We start from the raw sequence: 18364 nt of genomic DNA, 5'->3' as shown, positions 1-18364 counted from the left end.
CCCTCACCCAACTTGTATGTTGAGGTCCTAGACCACATTACTCCAGAATGGGGTCTTATCTGCAAATGAAGTCACTGCCGATGTTATTATTTAAGATGAGGTCATACTGGAACAAGGTAGGTCCCTACTCTAGTATGACTGGTGTCCTTATAAAAGGGAGAAACTTGGAGACAGACACATATACAGGGAACATGTATGCTAAGTCGATTCAGTCGTGTCCAACTCTGTGCAACTGTGTGGACTGTAGCCCACCAGGCTCCCTGTCCATGGGGATTCTCCAGGCAAGAATAGTGGAGGGGGTTGCCATGCCCTCCTCAGGGGATCTTCCCGACCCAGGGATCGAACCCACATCTCTTATGTTTCTTGGATTGGCAGGTGGGTTCTTTACCAGTAGTGCCACCTGGAAAGTCCATATGCAGGGAGAACACCATGTAAAGATGAAGGCAGAGATCAAGGTGATGCTTCTACAATTCAAGGAACTCAGAAGAGGGCCAGAATATACCAGAAACTGGGGGAGAGGCCTGAGACCGATTCTCCAGCCCAGCCTCAGAAGGAACCAGCCCTGCCCACCAATACCTTCTCACCTCCAGAACCCTGAGACAATAATATCTGTGGTTCAATCCACCCAGTGAATGGTACTTTCTTAGAGCAGCCAAAGAAAATGAATACACTGGGCAACATTCATTTGGATTTAGGCTCGGGTTTACAGCAGCTCCTTTGACAAAGAGGCCACAGGTAACAGTTAGCTATCTCATTTTATTTGACAAATATTCACATATCCTCTGCAATCTGCAATTTCACTTTTAGTGCACTTAGAAATCTTGAAGGACCTCCCCACCTTCCAGATCCCTAAGATTAGAGTTGGAGACAAAATAAGCAAAATCAAATTAAAGCTACCTAAATAAAAATGATGGTTCAGCCATGACACCAGCTGTGATCATCACCGTCCTTACCCGTGGATTCTGCTTTGTCCTACTCTGTGAGAAGGAAAACTGGCTTTGCGTTCCCTGGAGTCAATGGTACACAGGCCTGGCTCAGGATGTGAAGACGAGCTCCAGACCTATTCTCTAGAAGGTCCTGAACAGTGGCAGAAAGCTCAGGTGTCTTCCTGGGGATACTCTCTCACGTGACCGAGAACAGAAAGTCAAGTTCAAATTCTGTCCTCGTGCATTTCAGGAGCGTTAATAGATTTCATTCAAGTGAATACTTCTGTGTAGAAGGTCATGGTTCTCTCTGGGAAGTGAGCGATGGTAAAGGGTGTCTACCTTGTAAATGAAAGACTGAGCTCTGTATGCTGCAGAGAAGCAGAGGACACTGCAAGGTGCACCTCCCCCCATCCAGGGAGGTGATGCACACGAAGGGGCCGGGACACTGATTCTGAAGGACGCAGGAAACAAGTCATGTCATATTCACTTCCCTACCAGCAGCAAGACATAAAAAGTGCTTCCTGTTTTTCCCCCCACATAAAATGCATTATTCCAGGCTCTGGGTTTACAGCCAGGCCACTAACAACCAAGGGGTTTCTCATCTACCCAAGGGAGGGATGGAGGTGTGTAGAGTTAGAAGGACAGGAAGCATATGTCAATACTCTGACTGTGCTCATTGGGAGGGCAACAAAAACAGGAAAATCAAATCTATCCGATTGCTCGATCCTGTGGAAGAGGTCTGAATATGCCCCAATAAATGCAAATCAGTCTGATTTTCATGCCGGTAGAATTAACAGGGGGCTTCCCTGATAGCTCAGTTGGTAAAGAATCTGCCTGCAATGCAGGAGATCCCAGTTTGATTCCTGGGTTGGATAGATCCACTGGATAAGAGATAGGCTACCCACTCCAGTATTCTTGGGCTTCCCTTGTGGCTCAGCTGGCAAAGAATCTGCCTGCAACGTGGGAGACCTGGTTCGATCCCTGGGTTGGGAAGATCCTCTGGAGAAGAGAAAGGCTACCCATTCTAGTATTCTGGCCTGGAGAATTCCATGGACTGTATGGACCATGGGGTTGCAAATGGTGGCTCAGATGGTAAAGAGTCTGCCTGAAGTGTGGGAGACCCAGGTTCGATCCCTGGGTTGGGAAGATCCCCTGGAGAAGGAAATGGCAATCCATGCCAGTATTCTTGCCTGGAAAATCCCATGGATAGGGGAGCCTGGCAGACTACAGTCCATGGGGTCGCAAAGAGTCAGACATGACTGAGCAAATTTGCTTCTTCTTCTTCAAATTAACTGGGAGCACGTGCCCGTGTGTGCCACTCTGCCTCTGACCACATCCGTGGCACTCCCTCCCTTACCAGATGAAACACACACTCATCTGTGACTGGCTGTCAGAACCCCTGCAGGTCGTGGGAGCTCTCTCCTCCCTCCGGGTGACCCTCGTAATTCTGTGAATACTGCACAGGAGTTGAGTCTCTGGGGCGTAACTCCTGTTGTTCCTGCTGCTGTTCCTCCGTGGTTTGTCCCTTTGTCTGGTTACCTCTGACTTGTCCAGGCTCAGCTGGGGGTCACATAGTTTAGGAGGCTGCTCCCATATCCTCTTCTCCCAAAGATGCTTCAGCTCCCCTGCCCCCTCCAATCCAAGCCTCTCGTAGAATGCAAGGGTCTGTTCACCTCAGTAACCTTGAGGACCTTATCACCTGAGCTCCTGGTACCTGAGACTGGCCTGGATGGAGGCAGGCATTCCACAAACACTGCGCTGAATGACTCACCACATAATCCCTGCATTTAAACAGGAGCCATGAACAAAGCACAACCTGTTCAACCCCAACCAATGCAAATGCCAGTAAGGCAGCCCAAAATAGGACTTAAAACTGAAACACACGCTCTTCTCCAAGTGAAGGGAGTTGCTTTCAGAGCTTTGAATGATCTCGAATGCTAGTCCCAAATTTAACGTGATGTTGTTTTATTTTTACCATCAAAATCTTGCAGGCATATATTTTTCGGTAATGCATTGAGTTGCCCGGGAAACCACAAGGGTCTAAGCAGAGCAAGAGAAATGGTTTGAAGCTGGTCACAGGAGGGCTTTAGGAGTGTTCTCTTGGTGCCAGCAGCCACCCCAGGGATGCCCATCATACACATGTGAGCTGCTGGAACTTCCCCCGTGCCCTGGGGTGAGCCCACAGGGAGAGGATGGTGTGCTGACTCAAGCACGGGTGAGGGGGTACAGCTCGACCACTTGCAGGGGCCACACCTGCTATTTCCAGCTCAAGTCATCTGGCCTCACAAGCAGTGCTGTGAAGGGCTTCTAGTCAAACCACCTAGTCAGGGTGGTTTCTGGAATTATCAGACAAAGACAGGAGTTAATAATGCTGTTGAAGAGAAGTGGGGTTTGCCAGGGCTTTTGGGGAGATGTCTGTACCAAATGTGGTATCATTTCCCTCAGTTTTGGCATTATGGCTCTTTGGGGCTCAGTTCAGTGCAGTTCAGTTCAGTTGCTCAGTCGTGTCCGACACTTAGCAGACCCCATGGACTGCAGCAAGCCAGGCCTCCCTGTCCATCACCAACTCCTTGAATTTACTCAAACTCACATCCATTGAGTCGGTGATTCCATCCAACCATCTCATCCTCTGTCGTCCACTTCTCCTCCTGCTTTCAATCTTTCCCAGCATCAGGGACTTTTTTTCCAATGAGTTGGCTCTTCGCATCAGGTGGCCAAAATATTGGAGTTTTAGCTTCAACATCAGTCCTTCCAAAGAACACTCAGGACTGATCTCCTTTAGGATGGACTGGTTAGATCCCTTTGCAGTCCAACGGAATCTCAAGAGTCTTCTCCAACACCACAGTTCAAAAGCATCAATTCTTCAGTGCTCAGCTTTCTTTACAGTTCTACTCTCACACTCATACATGACCAGCTGCATCATGCTTTACCATGGGCGGGGGCAGGGGGAATGTCCTGCATGCTGGATGGCCAGCAGCATCCCTGGCCTCTACATACTAGATGCCAGGAGCAAACCCACTATACTGACAAAAAGCATCTCCAGATTTGGCCAAATATCGCCTGGGGGTGGGGTGGGGTATGGGTGCAGCGTGGCGCCTTATTGAGAGTTACTGCTCTAGAGACTCGGGAGAAACAGATCTTCGTCATCTTGGGATCCTGTGTGACATAATAATATAGACTTGGCAGCTTAGCTGAAGACGGGCAGTCTGAGATCAAGGTGCTGGTAGGCAGGGTTCCTGGCATTCCAGGTCTGTAGACAGCACTTTTCTCTGTGTGCTCATATGGCCTTTCCCCATTTTGTGCATCCTCTCCTTATAAGGGCACTAATCCCATCAGGACAGCCTCACCCTCATGATCTCATCCAAGCATAATCACTTCCTAATGGTCCCATCTCTGAATACAGTCAAATTGGGGGTGAAGGCCTCACTGGATGGATTCTGGTGGGGAGGACAGAAACATTTACCTTATAATACCAGGTAACCAGGCTTCCCCAGGGGCTCAGAGGTAAAAAATCCATCAGCTATGCAGGAGCCGCAGAAGATGTGGGTTCCATTCCTGAGTTGGGAAGATCCCCTGGAGGAGGAAATGGCGACCCACTCCAGTATTCTTGCCTGGAGAATCCCCATGGACAGAAGGGCCTGGCGGGCTACAGTCCATGGCGTTGCAAGGAATCGGACATGACTGAAGCGACTTAGCACACACCAGGGAACCCCTAGAGATGGGTGAAGGTGAGTTACTTTCTAAACACCACAGGACAGTCATAGCAAGTTACTGATGAGAAGATTCTGCTTGCTAACATCTCCTTGTGTCTTTTCCATACTTCTCGGTAACCTCATGAGCCCCTGGAACTTCATGCCTCATGGGCTTTGTGTGATTAGAGGGGCAGACATGGGCTGTGATTTGGTGTAACTGACATAACACAAATTGCTTGTCAAACTTCCTTTCTCACTTGTCTCCAGAGTGTAATATAAGAAAAATAAATGTCTAAACATGCATTGGCATGGACGGTGTACTAACTTTCAACCTGACAAATAGAAATGTTAAGACTTGTCAAATGTGTTCTGATAACTCCCTTGCCTACCAGCTGCAGGGAAATAGCACCCTCCCCAAGAAGACCTCAGGGAGCCCTTGAGTTTTTTCCATGCACGAGGCACATTCGCCATCTACCAGTGCAAGGCTGGGGCTTCCCACATGGCTCAGTGGGTAAAGAATACACTTGCAATGCAGGAGACGCAGGCAGACGCAGGTTCAATTCCCAGGTCAGGAAGATCCCCTGGAGGAGGGCATGGCAAGCCACTCCAGTATTCTTGCCTGGAGAATCCCATGGACAGAGCAGCCTGGTGGGCTACAGTCCATAGGGTCACACAGAGTCGGACACTACTCAAGTGACTGAGCCCACATACATGCAATGCAATGCTGATGTATGCATCCATCCCTTATCTACAAGGCCTCCTAAAATTCCTTCAAGTCTGGAAATACTTTCCATTTTCCAGACAGTCCCTTGGGCACATATGCGTTCAATAAATAATTGCTTTCAAGACCAATTACTGTCCAAAAGGAACATAAAGAGTGCTTTTTCCTTAAGCAAGGATTATCTCACTGTGTATCTCTCCTGGAGGTTAGTCATTTCATTTAAATATTAAATTTGTTGGCCCTAGCTATTCAGTCTTAGTGAAAATACACAGTGCTTTCCCCTGTGTGATTACAGACTGCAGTTAACAAATAGTGGGGATATTTCCAGTGCCAGGCACATAATGGGGTCCAATAAATGTTCAGTGAAAGAATCTAACGTCTTCAATAAAGCGCCTTTTCAATAATCTCTTCTTAGCAATTTGTTTTTTAAGTGGTTTAGACAATAGAATTGTGTACATGTTATTAGTCTGTGGAGTTCTAACTGAATGCTGTTTTTCCTTCCCTCTCTACCAAACTCTGATGTATTTCTTTCTTCTTTCAAACCATATATTTCTTTCCTCTTTCTTCACCGAGGTCTGCTGGTCCCTAGACCTTAAGACCAAGAACTCATGAATACTTTTTTTGCAAGAAACCATACTCAGGGGTATCCACCAACTCAGGTCCCAGTGGAAAACAGATCCACAGAGACAACAAATGATGCTGACTCTTTCCTGTGGGCTAACACTCTGGTTGCGCTTCTCAGGTGACTCAGTGGTAAAGAATCCGCATGCCAATACAGAAGACACAGGAGGGGGGTTCAATCCCTGGGTCAGGAAGATACCCTGGAGTAGGAAACAGCAACCCACTCCAGTGTTCTTGCCTGGAAAATTCCATGGACAGAGGAGCCTGGTGGGCTGTATTCTGCGGAGGTTGGGGGGTGGGGGCGGGTCCCAAACAGTCAGGCATGATTGAGCAACTGAGCACACACACAGACACACAACACCTTGGTTCTTATATTTTCTGCACAATTGATGCCCACTGCTGCAGATTGGGCTATCTTTTGATAGAGAAAGGAGAGAAAAAAATTTATGGTGGATAATTTACTCCAAATCACCTGGTTATGTTTAGTTTTATTTCAACTGTAACTAAAATGCAATTTTAAAATAACACTTAAAATCAGAGCTTTGTTACAAGTTTCACATATATCCCCACGGAGAGACGGAATGTACAAATGGACAGTGGTCAGACCACATATAAAAGCAGAACTTTGATCCACAACCTGAAGCAACCTGCCCAGGAAAACAGCCTTTTATAGAGTAAACTCAGGAAGCCAGCCTGCTCTAAGGTAGACTTACAGGAAATTCACGTTATCTCTCATGACAATCCGGAAAGCTAAACACTCACTTCTGGAACAACTGTCCTCAAATGGCTAGTACTTGATTAATAACGGGCAGCTTGAGCTTCCCAGGTGGTGCAGTGGTAAAGAATCCACCTGTCAATGCAGGAGACATAAGAGATGCCCCTGGGTTTCAGCCCCTGGGTTGGGAAGATTCCCCTGGAGGTGGAAATGGCAACCCACTCCAGTATACTTGCCTGGAAAATCCCATGGACAGAGGAGCCTGGTGGGCCACAGTCTTTGGGGTCACAAAGAGTCAACTTGGGGACCAGCTGAAAACCAACCATAAAAAAGTCAAATATGCACCCCTCATTAATCACATGGGATGGTCCACTTCTCCTTGGCCTTCCTCCAGCTTCCTCAGGCCAGCAACCTCTCATCGGGGCCCCCGGAATTCTCCCCTTTTCTCCGCTATGAAGCTTTCCAACTACCCTGCCTGCCTATGAGTCTCGGCCAAACACAAGTGATGGTGGCTGACTCCCCTGCTACAAGATGCTTAGGACAGACAGCCTTTGCTTTTCTCATGTGGTTGGTCTTTGCCCATTTCTATATCACCCACTCCACCGGCGTGAGCCGGTGTGCATTCTTATGCAAACCTCCAGGTGGGCTGGTAGCTCTCCTTCCCAAGGGTCTCAAGGAGGTTCCTTATTAAAATATGCTGCCATCTCTAGGATGGACGTAGAACATGTGGAAAGATAAAAGAGTGAATTGAAACTGAAGAGCATTCTGGACGGGAGACAAGCAATCCGACATACTACAACCCGGCCAGGACAAGGAGCATGTGACAGATGGAACATACAACTAACTCCATGGTTGACTTCACTCATCATGGTAGGGAGTGCAGATGAATGGACCAGAACCTGGGCCTTGATGGACAGGAGCTTCAACCACACGGTGAATCACGGATTCAATCCATGCATTTGAAACTTCTCCTGGCATGTCTACTTCTAGTGGTGAAAAAAGTGAGAAATCGAAAATACAGAACTTTAACACTAATAAATAAGTCTGTAGGGTATATGGAAATGTTCTAACATTAGGAAATCAGGATGACAAAAGATTTTTTTTTAATGAGAACTGAGACATTCCTCTCTTCTCTTATAGAATTAGATTTTTTTTTTTGTAGCTACAGATTCTGTAATGTGTAAGCCCTGTGAACTTAAACCATGACACTAGCTGTTTGTTATTTCAACAAGTATTTATTGATAGTCTGAGATTTTCTTGGCTTTGTCGTTCAGCCACTAAGTCATGTCTGACTCTTGCAGACACATGGGGCATAGGCTGCTAGGCTCCTCTGCCCATGGGATTACCCAAGCCATATCCTCCTCCAGGGGATCTTCCTGACCCATGGGTAGAATTTGCCTCTCTTATGTCTCCTGCATTGACAGGCTGGTTCTTTACCACTAGCGCCACATGGGAAGCTCCAAACAAACTTCTAGAGAGTGCCATACTGAGTGAAATAAGTCAGACAGAGAAGGAGAAATAGCATATGATATCCCTTACAGGCGGAATCTAAAAAGAAATGATACAAATGAACCTACTTACAAAACAGAAAGAGTCTCATGGACTTAGGGAACAATCTTACGGTTGCCAAAGGGAAGGATGGGGGAAGGGATAGTGAGGGAGTTTGGGATGGACATGGACACACTGCCATACTGAAAATGGATAACCAACGAGGACCTAGTGTACAGCACAGGGAACTCTGCTCAATGTTGTGTGGCAGCCTGGATGGGAGGGAGTCTGGGGGAGAATGGATACACGTATTGAATTCCTTCACTGTTCACCTGAAACTGTCACAACATTGTTTGTTAACTGGCTATATCCCAATACAAAATAAAAAGTTAAGAAAAACAAGCTTCCAGAAGACCTGACGTCACCTCACCCTCCTGAGGCACTGACAAAGCTCCATTGAGTGGTGCTGTCCTTTGCCAAACTGAGCAGGAAACAGCTTGGTTTCAATAACAGCTGTTCTAATGAGACTGGGAGAACCAGCCTCAGATGGCATTTGCCCTTTGCGTTCAGTACGTACGCTATAAAAACGATCAATATTATATAACACTTAAGGTTTGTATATTTTCATTAACAAACTGTTACGTTTGGTTTGTGCCTATAGCACTTTTCCCCCCCATGAGTTGACACAAATAGGACCACAGTTTGGTTTTGGATTCAATCAGCATCTCAACGATGTGACTGGTCATACACAGTCATCCGAAAGCTTGAAAGAGAAGTCAGCCCAGGAAAAGGTGACACACAACTGGCTGTAACGCTCACTGCCAGGCCAGGTCACCTCACACGGGACATCGATTTGGTCTCATTCGAAACTTACACTAAACGTGCTTTTCTTTTTTTTCTTGTCAAATAATTTCTTTCCAGGCTTTGATGGTTTTGTAAGTGGAGGCAAGCTTATCAAAGAAGTATCAGAGGAAAAGAAAAAGCTTAAATGCCATGACTGAAATAGATGAATTTCAATGTCTGTAGGAGGAGGCTGAGCTCTTTGGTATAAAGCAGAGCAGATTCAATACCAAAGAAGTAATTCAACTACACTGGAAAATGCAGTCAAATCCATCCAGGGAATCCTCATCTCAAAGGATTTGCCTAAAAATGTGCATTTTACCTGTGATTTTTTGTGGTTCACTGGGGCTGCAGCCATGAAATTAAAAGACACTTACTCCTTGGAAGGAAAGTTATGACCAACTTAGATAGCATATTCAAAAGCAGAGACATTACTTTGCCAACAAAGGTTCATCTAGTCGAGGCTATAGTTTTTCCTGTGGTCATGTATGGATGTGAGAGTTAGACTGTGAAAAAGGCTGAGCGCCGAAGAACTGATGCTTTTGAACTGTGGTGTTGGAGAAGACTCTTGAGAGTCCCTTGGACTGCAAGGAGATCCAACCAGTCCATTCTGAAGGAGATCAGCCCTGGGATTTCTTTGGAAGGAATGATGCTAAAGCTGAAACTCCAGTACTTTGACCACCTCATGCGAAGAGTTGACTCATTGGAAAAGACTCTGATGCTGGGAGGGATTGGGGGCAGGAGGAGAAGGGGATGACAGAGGATGAGATGGCTGGATGGCATCACTGACTTGATGGACGTGAATCTGGGTGAACTCCGGGAGATGGTGATGGATAGGGAGGCCCGGCATGCTGCGATTCATGGGGTTGCAAAGAGTCGGACATGACTGAGCGACTGAACTGAACTGAACTGAACTGGAGACACCATGAGACAGTCCTTTTTGTTGCACCACAAAGATGGTACTCAGACAACAGCATATCAAAGAGAGACACGGATGGAGCCCCTTGGAGGGTGTGAGCTAGCGAGTGAGTGGAAGTCACTCAGTCGTGTCTGACTCTTTGCAACCCCATGGACTATACAGTCCATGGAATTCTCCAGGCCAGAATACTGGCGTGGGTAGCCTTTCCCTTCTCCAGGGGATCTTCCCAACCCAGGGATCGAACCCAGGTCTCCCACATTGCAGGCGATTCTTTACCAGCTGAGCCACAGGTACCCGGTCACAAAATGCATTTGGTCTGCTACTTTGCACTCATGTGTCTGAATCTGTTTCAGGGATGCTTGTTTTGGTCATTAAGCCTTAGAGTTCTTGGCATTCTTTCCTCTTAAAATTAATGAATAACAAAACAGGTTCTTTCTTTTTATCAAGCTCTACACATGTGCAGGTGAATATAATTATAGGTACCAGGGATTCCAGCTCCTCGTGTCGTTTCCAGTTCTTCATTGCCAACACTTTACCTCAGTGTCCCATTATTTGCCAGTGGGCTCCTTGGGGGAATAGAGATATGATGGCACAATAGAAAGTCTTCGTGAAAGGAGTATGTTTTTCATTGGGAAACAATTCTAAGCATCTGCATAAAAAAAGATTTGTGTCTACAGTAAAGTGAAAAATGGGCTTTGGAAAAAAGGTCTCACTGCAATAGGCCTGAGACAACTTTCAACTGAGAACTTTTAACCTGTTTCTCATAGAACAGACACACTGAATAACCATTGCCTAGGTGCCTCCATTGGACTGGGGGAAACCCATGCAGGTGCAAAAGCAAGTCAGACACTACTACCAGAACTAACACTAGTTAGAACGAGTGGTGCAGCTGTTGCCATGAGGCATAAGACTAGTGATAGCTCAGTTAACTAGTGTTTAGTTCAGGGTCTCACGTATGGTTCCGAGTACTCTTTACGTCTTTATTTCTCACAACTGTCCTATGAGATTGACACTGTGTTTATCTCCATTTCAAACATGAAGAATCAAAGACACAGAGAAGGGGAAGTAACCTGCCCAAGTGATTTAGACAAGAAAGTGAACAATAACACCTCCGATCACTGAGCCAGAAATAAAAGGTCAGCAAGGAGACGTCCAAGGAGTGGTGGCTGCATGGGTGCAGAAGGGCCTAGAGGAGCTGTCCCACGTTGAAGGTCAGGAAGGGCAGCAGTGAGGAGATACCCCTCGTCCAAGGTAAGGAGCAGTGGCTGCGCTTTGCTGGAGCAGCCGTGAACAGATACCCCACGCCCAAGGTAAGAGAAACACAAGTAAGACGGTAGGTGTTGCAAAAGGGCATCAGAGGGCAGACACAATGAAACCATACTCACAGAAAACTAGTGAATCTAATCACACTAAGACCACAGCCTTGTCTAACTCAATGAAACTAAGCCATGCCCATGGGGCAACCCAAGATGGGTGGGTTATGGTGGAGAGATCTGACAGAATGTGGTCCATTGGAGAAGGGAATGGCAAACCACTTCAGTATTCTTGCCTTGAGAACCCCATGAACAGTATGAAAAGGCAAAATGATAGGACACTGAAAGAGGAACTCCGCAGGTCAGTAGGTGCCCAATATGCTACTGGAGATCAGTGGAGAAATAACTCCAGAAAGAATGAAGGGATGGAGCCAAAGCAAAAACAATACCCAGCTGTGGATGTGACTGGTGATAGAAGCAACGTCCGATGCTATAAAGAGCAATATTGTGTAGGAACCTGGAACGTCAGGTCCATGAATCAAGGCAAACTGGAAGTGGTCAAACAAGAGATGGCAAGAGTGAATGTCGACATTCTAGGAATCAGCAAACTGAAATGGACTGGAATGGGTGAATTTAACTCAGATGACCATTATATCTACTACTGCGGGCAGGAATCCCTCAGAAGAAATAGAGTAGCCATCATGGTCAACAAAAGAGTCTGTAACGCAGTACTTGGATGCAATCTCAAAAACAACAGAATGATCTCTGTTCGTTTCCAAGGCAAACCATTCAATATCACAGTAATCCAAGTCTATGCCCCAACCAGTAACACTGAAGAAGCTGAAGTTGAACGGTTCTAGGAAGACCTACAAGACCTTTTAGAACTAACACCCAAAAAAGAATGTCCTTTTCATTATGGGGACTGGAATGCAAAAGTAGGAAGTCAAGAAACACCTGGAGTAACAGGCAAATTTGGCCTTGGAATACAGAATGAAGCAGGGCAAAGACTAATAGAGTTTTGCCAAGAAAATGCACTAGTCATAGCAAACACCCTCTTTCAACAACAAAAAAGAAGACTCTACACATGGACATCACCCCGATGGTCAACACCGAAATCAGACTGATTACATTCTTTGCAGCCAAAGATGGAGAAGCTCTATACAGTCAACAAAAACAAGACCGGGAGCTAACTGTGGCTCAGATCATGAACTCCTTATTACCAAATTCAGACTGAAATTGAAGAAAGTAGGGAAAACCACTAGACCATTCAGGTATGACCTAAATCAAATCCCTTATGATTATACAGTGGAAGTGAGAAATAGATTTAAGGACCTAGATCTGATAGATAGAGTGCCTGATGAACTATGGAATGAGGTTCGTGACATTGTACAGGAGACAGGGATCAAGACCATCCCCATGGAAAAGAAATGCAAAAAAGCAAAATGGCTGTCAGGGGAGGCCTTACAAATAGCTGTGAAAAGAAGAGAAGTGAAAAGCAAAGGAGAAAAGGAAAGATACAAGCATCTGAATGCAGAGGTACAAAGAATAGCAAGAAGAGATAAGAAAGTCTTCCTCAGCAATCAGTGCAAAGAAATAGAGGAAAACAACAGAATGGGAAAGACTAGAGATCTCTTCAAGAAAATTAGAGATACCAACAGAACATTTCACGCAAAGATGGGCTCGATAAAGGACAGAAATGGTATGGACCTAACAGAAGCAGAAGATATTAAGAAGAGGTGGCAAGAATACACAGAAGAACTGTACAAAAAAGATCTTTACGACCCAGATAATCACGATGATGTGCTCACTGACCTAGAGCCAGACATCCTGGAATGTGAAGTCAAGTGGGCCTTAGAAAGCATCACTACGAACAAAGCTAGTGGAGGTGATGGAATTCCAGTTGAGCTCTTTCAAATCCTGAAAGATGATGCTGTGAAAGTGCTGCACTCAATATGCCAGCAAATTTGGAAAACTCAGCAGTGGCCACAGGACTGAAGAAGGTCAGTTTTCACTCCAATCTCAAAGAAAGGCAATGCCAAAGGATGCTCAAACTACCGCACAATTGCACTCATCTCACACGCTAGTAAAGTAATGCTGAAAATTCTCCAAGCCAGGCTTCAGGAATACGTGAACCGTGAACTTCCTGATGTTCAAGCTGGTTTTAGAAAAGGCAGAGGAACCAGAGATCAAATTGCCAACATCCACTGGATCATGGAAAAAGCAAGAGAGTTCCAGAAAAACATCTATTTCTGCTTTATTGACTATGCCAAAGCCTTTGACTGTGTGGATCACAATCAACTGTGGAAAATTCTGAAAGAGATGGGAATACCAGACCACCTGGCCTGCCTCTTGAGAAATTTGTATGCAGATCAGGAAGCAACAGTTAGAACTGGACATGGAACAACAGACTGGTTCCAAATAGGAAAAGGAGTTAGTCAAAGCTGTATATTGTTACCCTGCTTATTTAACTTATATGCAGAGTACATCATGACAAACGCTGGACTGGAAGAAACACAAGCTGGAATCAAGATTGCCGGGAGAAATATCAATAACCTCAGATATGCAAATGACACCACCTTATGGCAGAAAGTGAAGAGGAACTAAAAAGCCTCTTGATGAAAGTGAAAGTGGAGAGTGAAAAAGTTGGCTTAAAGCTCAACATTCAGAAAACGAAGATCATGGCATCCGGTCCCATCATTTCATGGCAAATAGATGGGGAAACAGTGGAAACAGTGTCAGGCTTTATTTTTGGGGGCTCCAAAATCACTGCAGATGGTGATTTCAGCCATGAAATTAAAAGACACTTACTCCTTGGAAGGAAAGTTATGACCAACATAGATAGCATATTCAAAAGCAGAGACATTACTTTGCCAACAAAGGTCTGTCTAGTCAAGGCTATGGTTTTTCCTGTGGTCATGTATGGATGTGAGAGTTGGACTGTGAAGAAGGTTGAATGCCGAAGAATTGAAGCTTTTGAACTGTGGTGTTGGAGAAGACTCTTGAGAGTCCCTTGGACTGCAAGGAGATCCAACCAGTCCATTCTGAAGGAGATCAGCCCTGGGATTTCTTTGGAAGGAATGATGCTAAAGCTGAAACTCCAGTACTTTGGCCACCTCATGCGAAGAGTTGACTCATTGGAAAAGACTCTGATGCTGGGAGGGATTGGGGGCAAGAGGAGAAGGGGACGACAGAGGATGAGATGGCTTGATGGACGTGAGTCTGAGTGAACTCCGGGAGTTGGTGATGGACAGGGAGGCCTGGCGTGCTGCAATTCATGGGGTCGCAAAGAGTCGGACACAACTGAGCGACTGAACTGACTGAACTGAACTGAAGGAGAAGCAAGTCAGCTAGAGAAAGACAAACATCACATCATACCACTTATATGTGGAATCTAAAAAATGATATAAATGAACTGATTTACAACTCAGAGACAGACAGACTCAGAGACTTAGAAAACAAATTTATGGTTACCAAAGGAAAAAGGTGGGGGGGGGTGGAATAAATTACGAGGTTGTGATGAACATATACACACCATTATGTACACAATTGATAACCAACAAGGACCTACTGTACAGCACAGGAAGCCCTACTCAGTATTCTATAATAACCTACATGGATATATGCATAACTAAACCACTTTGCTGTACACCTGAAACTCATGCAACATTGTAAATCAACTATATGCCAATATAAAATTAAAAAAAATTTTTTAAAAGATGATCAACAGGAAAAGATACTAAAAGGTAATATGACAGCTACCAAGGGCAATAAACACATTTCTGGTTACCTTCATCAGGGGTCCCCTGCAAAACCCCATCTCATGGTTCCAGCCCACATGTATCAACTCTCAGGCCCACCTCCCATCCTCTGAATCACTATTTCCTCCCTTGGAAAGAGAACTCACCCTTGGTCTGGCTCTGCTGTGAGTGAAGTTTGTAAAAGTTGAAGGCTTGCTACACAGTAAATACAATTCAGTATTTTCTAGATGATTCAGGGTCTCTGTGAGAGGCATCATTTATTTTTCCGTATTAGAAGAATATTATCATAAAGAGCTATTTGCTCCACTCTGCTGTTTCGTCACTAAGTCGTGTCTGACTCTTCCGTGACCCCGTGGACTGTAGCCCACCAGGTTCCTCTGTCCATGGGATTCTCCAGGCAAGAATACTGGAGTGGGTTGCCATTTCCTCCTCCAGGGGATCTTCCCAACCCAGGGATTGAACTCACGTCCTCTGCATCTCCCTGCATTGAAGGTGGAGTCTTTACCACCAAGCCACTACGGAAGCCTTGCCCCACACTAAGTGGTCCCAGTTAGTTCTGTGTTTACATGTATCCAAAAAGTAGGTCTACAGCCATACCACCCTGAACGAGCCCGATATCGTCTGATCTCGGAAGCTAAGCAGGGTTGGGCCTGGTTAGTACTTGGATGGGAGACCGCCTGGGAATACCGGGTGATTAAAAAAACAAAACAAAACAAAACAAAACAAAAACAAAAACAAAAAGTAGAGACATTGCCATCGCATCATATAGTCTATTTTTGGTGTATTACTTTTAATGTACTCTCTAAGGTTAATCAGTAGACTGAGAGCTTTGAATTGGTTTTTGAGACGAGGCATGGGTTTTGTAACAGCTGCTTGGCTGGCTGAAGCTTTAGTGATGAGAACCATCAGAGCTGCTACCTGTCATAAGAATGCTGGCTTGAGGTATGTGCGTGCGTGCTAAGTTGCTTCGGTCGTGTCCAACTCTTTGTGACCCTATGGAGCGTAGCCCACCAGGCTCCTCTGTCCATGGGATTCTCCAGGCAAGAAAACTGTAGTGGGTTGCCATTTCCTCCTCTGGGGGATCTTCCCAACCCAGGGACTGAACCCACATCTCTTATGTCCCCTGCACTGGCAGGCAGGTTACCATTAGCACCACTTGGGAAGCCTGACTTGAGGTCTGGCAAGACCTAAATCATCCGTCTCCCACCTTAGGCTTGACTGAGGAATGAATGAAGTGGAAAGGTCTGAGAAAATGGGATTAAGGACATAGAAACTGGAGCTACAAGTAAGGCTCCCTAAACAAATACTGTGACAATATTAAAGGGACACAGCAGAATGACATAAAGATTATTTTAAATGGGAGGCTTCTGGGATTCACAGTCAAGACTTTCGGAGCCCCCCTCATCTGACTAATTGCAGAGCTTTTTGAGAAGGAAGCTGTCATCAATCCTTTCTCTGGGGAGCTTCCAGCCAAGAACGAGAATGACCATTAGCGTGGCGATGAGAAACTGCATGTATACACGTTATAGAAGCTGTCAGACCCTCCATTTATTCCCCCGGGAGCCCTGTTTCCTCCTCCTTTCCATTATTATGCTGATATATAAACCATTACTCTTGGTTGTTCAGTGAATTACTCACATTATTGAGTACCCTGCATGCATGTGAATAGATACTGTCTTTTCTCCTGCGACTCTATTGTTAATTAACTTGCATTTCCTCTGCTTGCCCCTGACCTAGTACTAAGACCCAAGTTGGTAGAAAAGTTTTCCTCCCACAATCTGATCTGAAGCCAGTTGCTGGGTATATCGAGGCAAGCCAGTGGTGGCTGTTTTAGAGGCTGACTGTGCTTGGTGGTACCATACTAAGCGGTCTTTTGGCTTTGGAGAAAGAATACCCATGTAATGAAGAGCAAAGGCTGGAGAGACTGAACTGCTACTGGCCCACATGTGAGACTGCTGGGGATGGTGATGTGTGTCAGGACTACAGAGAGGAATGCCACTACCGCCTGGCCAGACAGGGCTCACGGTGGGCTCACCGATGGCAGGGCAACTGCACCAACAAGTTGCCGTTGAGCTGGTTTCCTGGATGCAGAAAGAAGTTGGTGCCCAAGGTCACAGCACAAGTGGTCGTGTGGGTTCTTAGACACACCAGCTCTGGAGGATTGGGTCCTGGGCTGGGGACCCTAGGCCATGGAGCTAGGATTGGGCTGTCTCCCCCAATCTGCCTTTGCTAAGAATATGTTGGAATCAAAATTAGGTGTCTTGGAGAAGGAAATGGCAACCCACTTCAGTATTCTTGCCTGAAAAAGTCCATGGACAGAGGAGCCTGGCAGGCTGCAGTCCATGGTGTTACAGGACTGAGCATGCATGCATGAGGGTGGAGGCAGATGGGTTGGGAGCAATAAACTGGTAGAACTAAAAAAAAAAAAAAAAAAAAAAAAAGGTGTCTGAGCAACAGATTTTATTTCTGAGAATAAGTCCTTCACATCTCAATATTATTAGTGAATCTTCTTTTGAGAATTTAAATAAATGTCATCTTTGAATCATAGCTTCCCGGGTAGCTCAGATGTAAAGAATCTGCTTGCAATGCAGGACCAGGTTTGATCCTTGGGTTGGGAAGATTCCTTGGAGAAGGGAGTGGTAACTTACTCCAGTATTCTTGCTGGGAGAATTCCATGGACAGGGGAGCCTGGTGTGCTACAGTCCATGGAGTCGCAAAGAGTGGGACACGACTGAGTGACTAACACTTTCACTTTGAATCATAGCACCTAGCATGAAGCCTTTAATGTGGTTGTCACTCAGTGAATATCACTGACTGAGTTAACTTGGGTTATTACTAAAGAAATATTGAAAAACAGACTTACAGATATTGAAAAACTTATGGTAACCAAAGGGGAAATGTGGGGAGAAAGGGATAAATTAAGAGCTTGGGATTAACATACACATACTACTTACTACATTTAAGATAGATAACTAAAAAGGGCCTACTGTATAACACAGGGAACTCAATATTCTGTGATAACCTATATGAGAAAAGAATCTGAAAATGAACGAACACATGTAGAAGTGAATCACTGCTGTAGACTTGAAACTACCACAACACTGTAAATCAACTATAATCCAGTAAAATTTAAGGAAAGAAATATTGACAAGTGAGAGGCAGGATAAATTTAAATGAATCTGGGAAAAGCTTAGTTTTACTCCTATATTTAATGTGTTATAGAATCTGATATAGTTTATATCAGTTCAGTTGCTCAGTCGTGTCCGACTCTTTGTGACCCCATGGACGGTAGCATGCCAGGCTTCCCTGATCATCACCAACTCCTGGAGCTTGCTCAAACTCTTGTCCATCGAGTCGGTGATGCCATCACCTTATTTCAAAATAATGACATTTCCTTTCTAAGTTGCTTGTATTTTTTTTCAAAGTCCCTG

General features: G+C 45.3%; 1 protein-coding gene and 1 pseudogene across 1 annotated transcript in view; one reads left to right on the top strand and one right to left on the bottom strand.

The window, feature by feature from the left end:
• The window catches only part of CTNND2 (catenin delta 2), a 1090646-nt gene that overhangs the window by 73902 nt on the left and 998380 nt on the right, over positions 1-18364 (bottom strand).
• On the top strand, positions 15517-15636 carry LOC138984257 (5S ribosomal RNA; annotated as a pseudogene).

This window comes from Bos mutus, chromosome 20 (genome assembly GCF_027580195.1).
Source record: "Bos mutus isolate GX-2022 chromosome 20, NWIPB_WYAK_1.1, whole genome shotgun sequence".
Classification (NCBI taxonomy): Eukaryota; Metazoa; Chordata; class Mammalia; order Artiodactyla; family Bovidae; genus Bos; species Bos mutus.
This window is presented reverse-complemented; position numbering and strand designations above follow the sequence as displayed.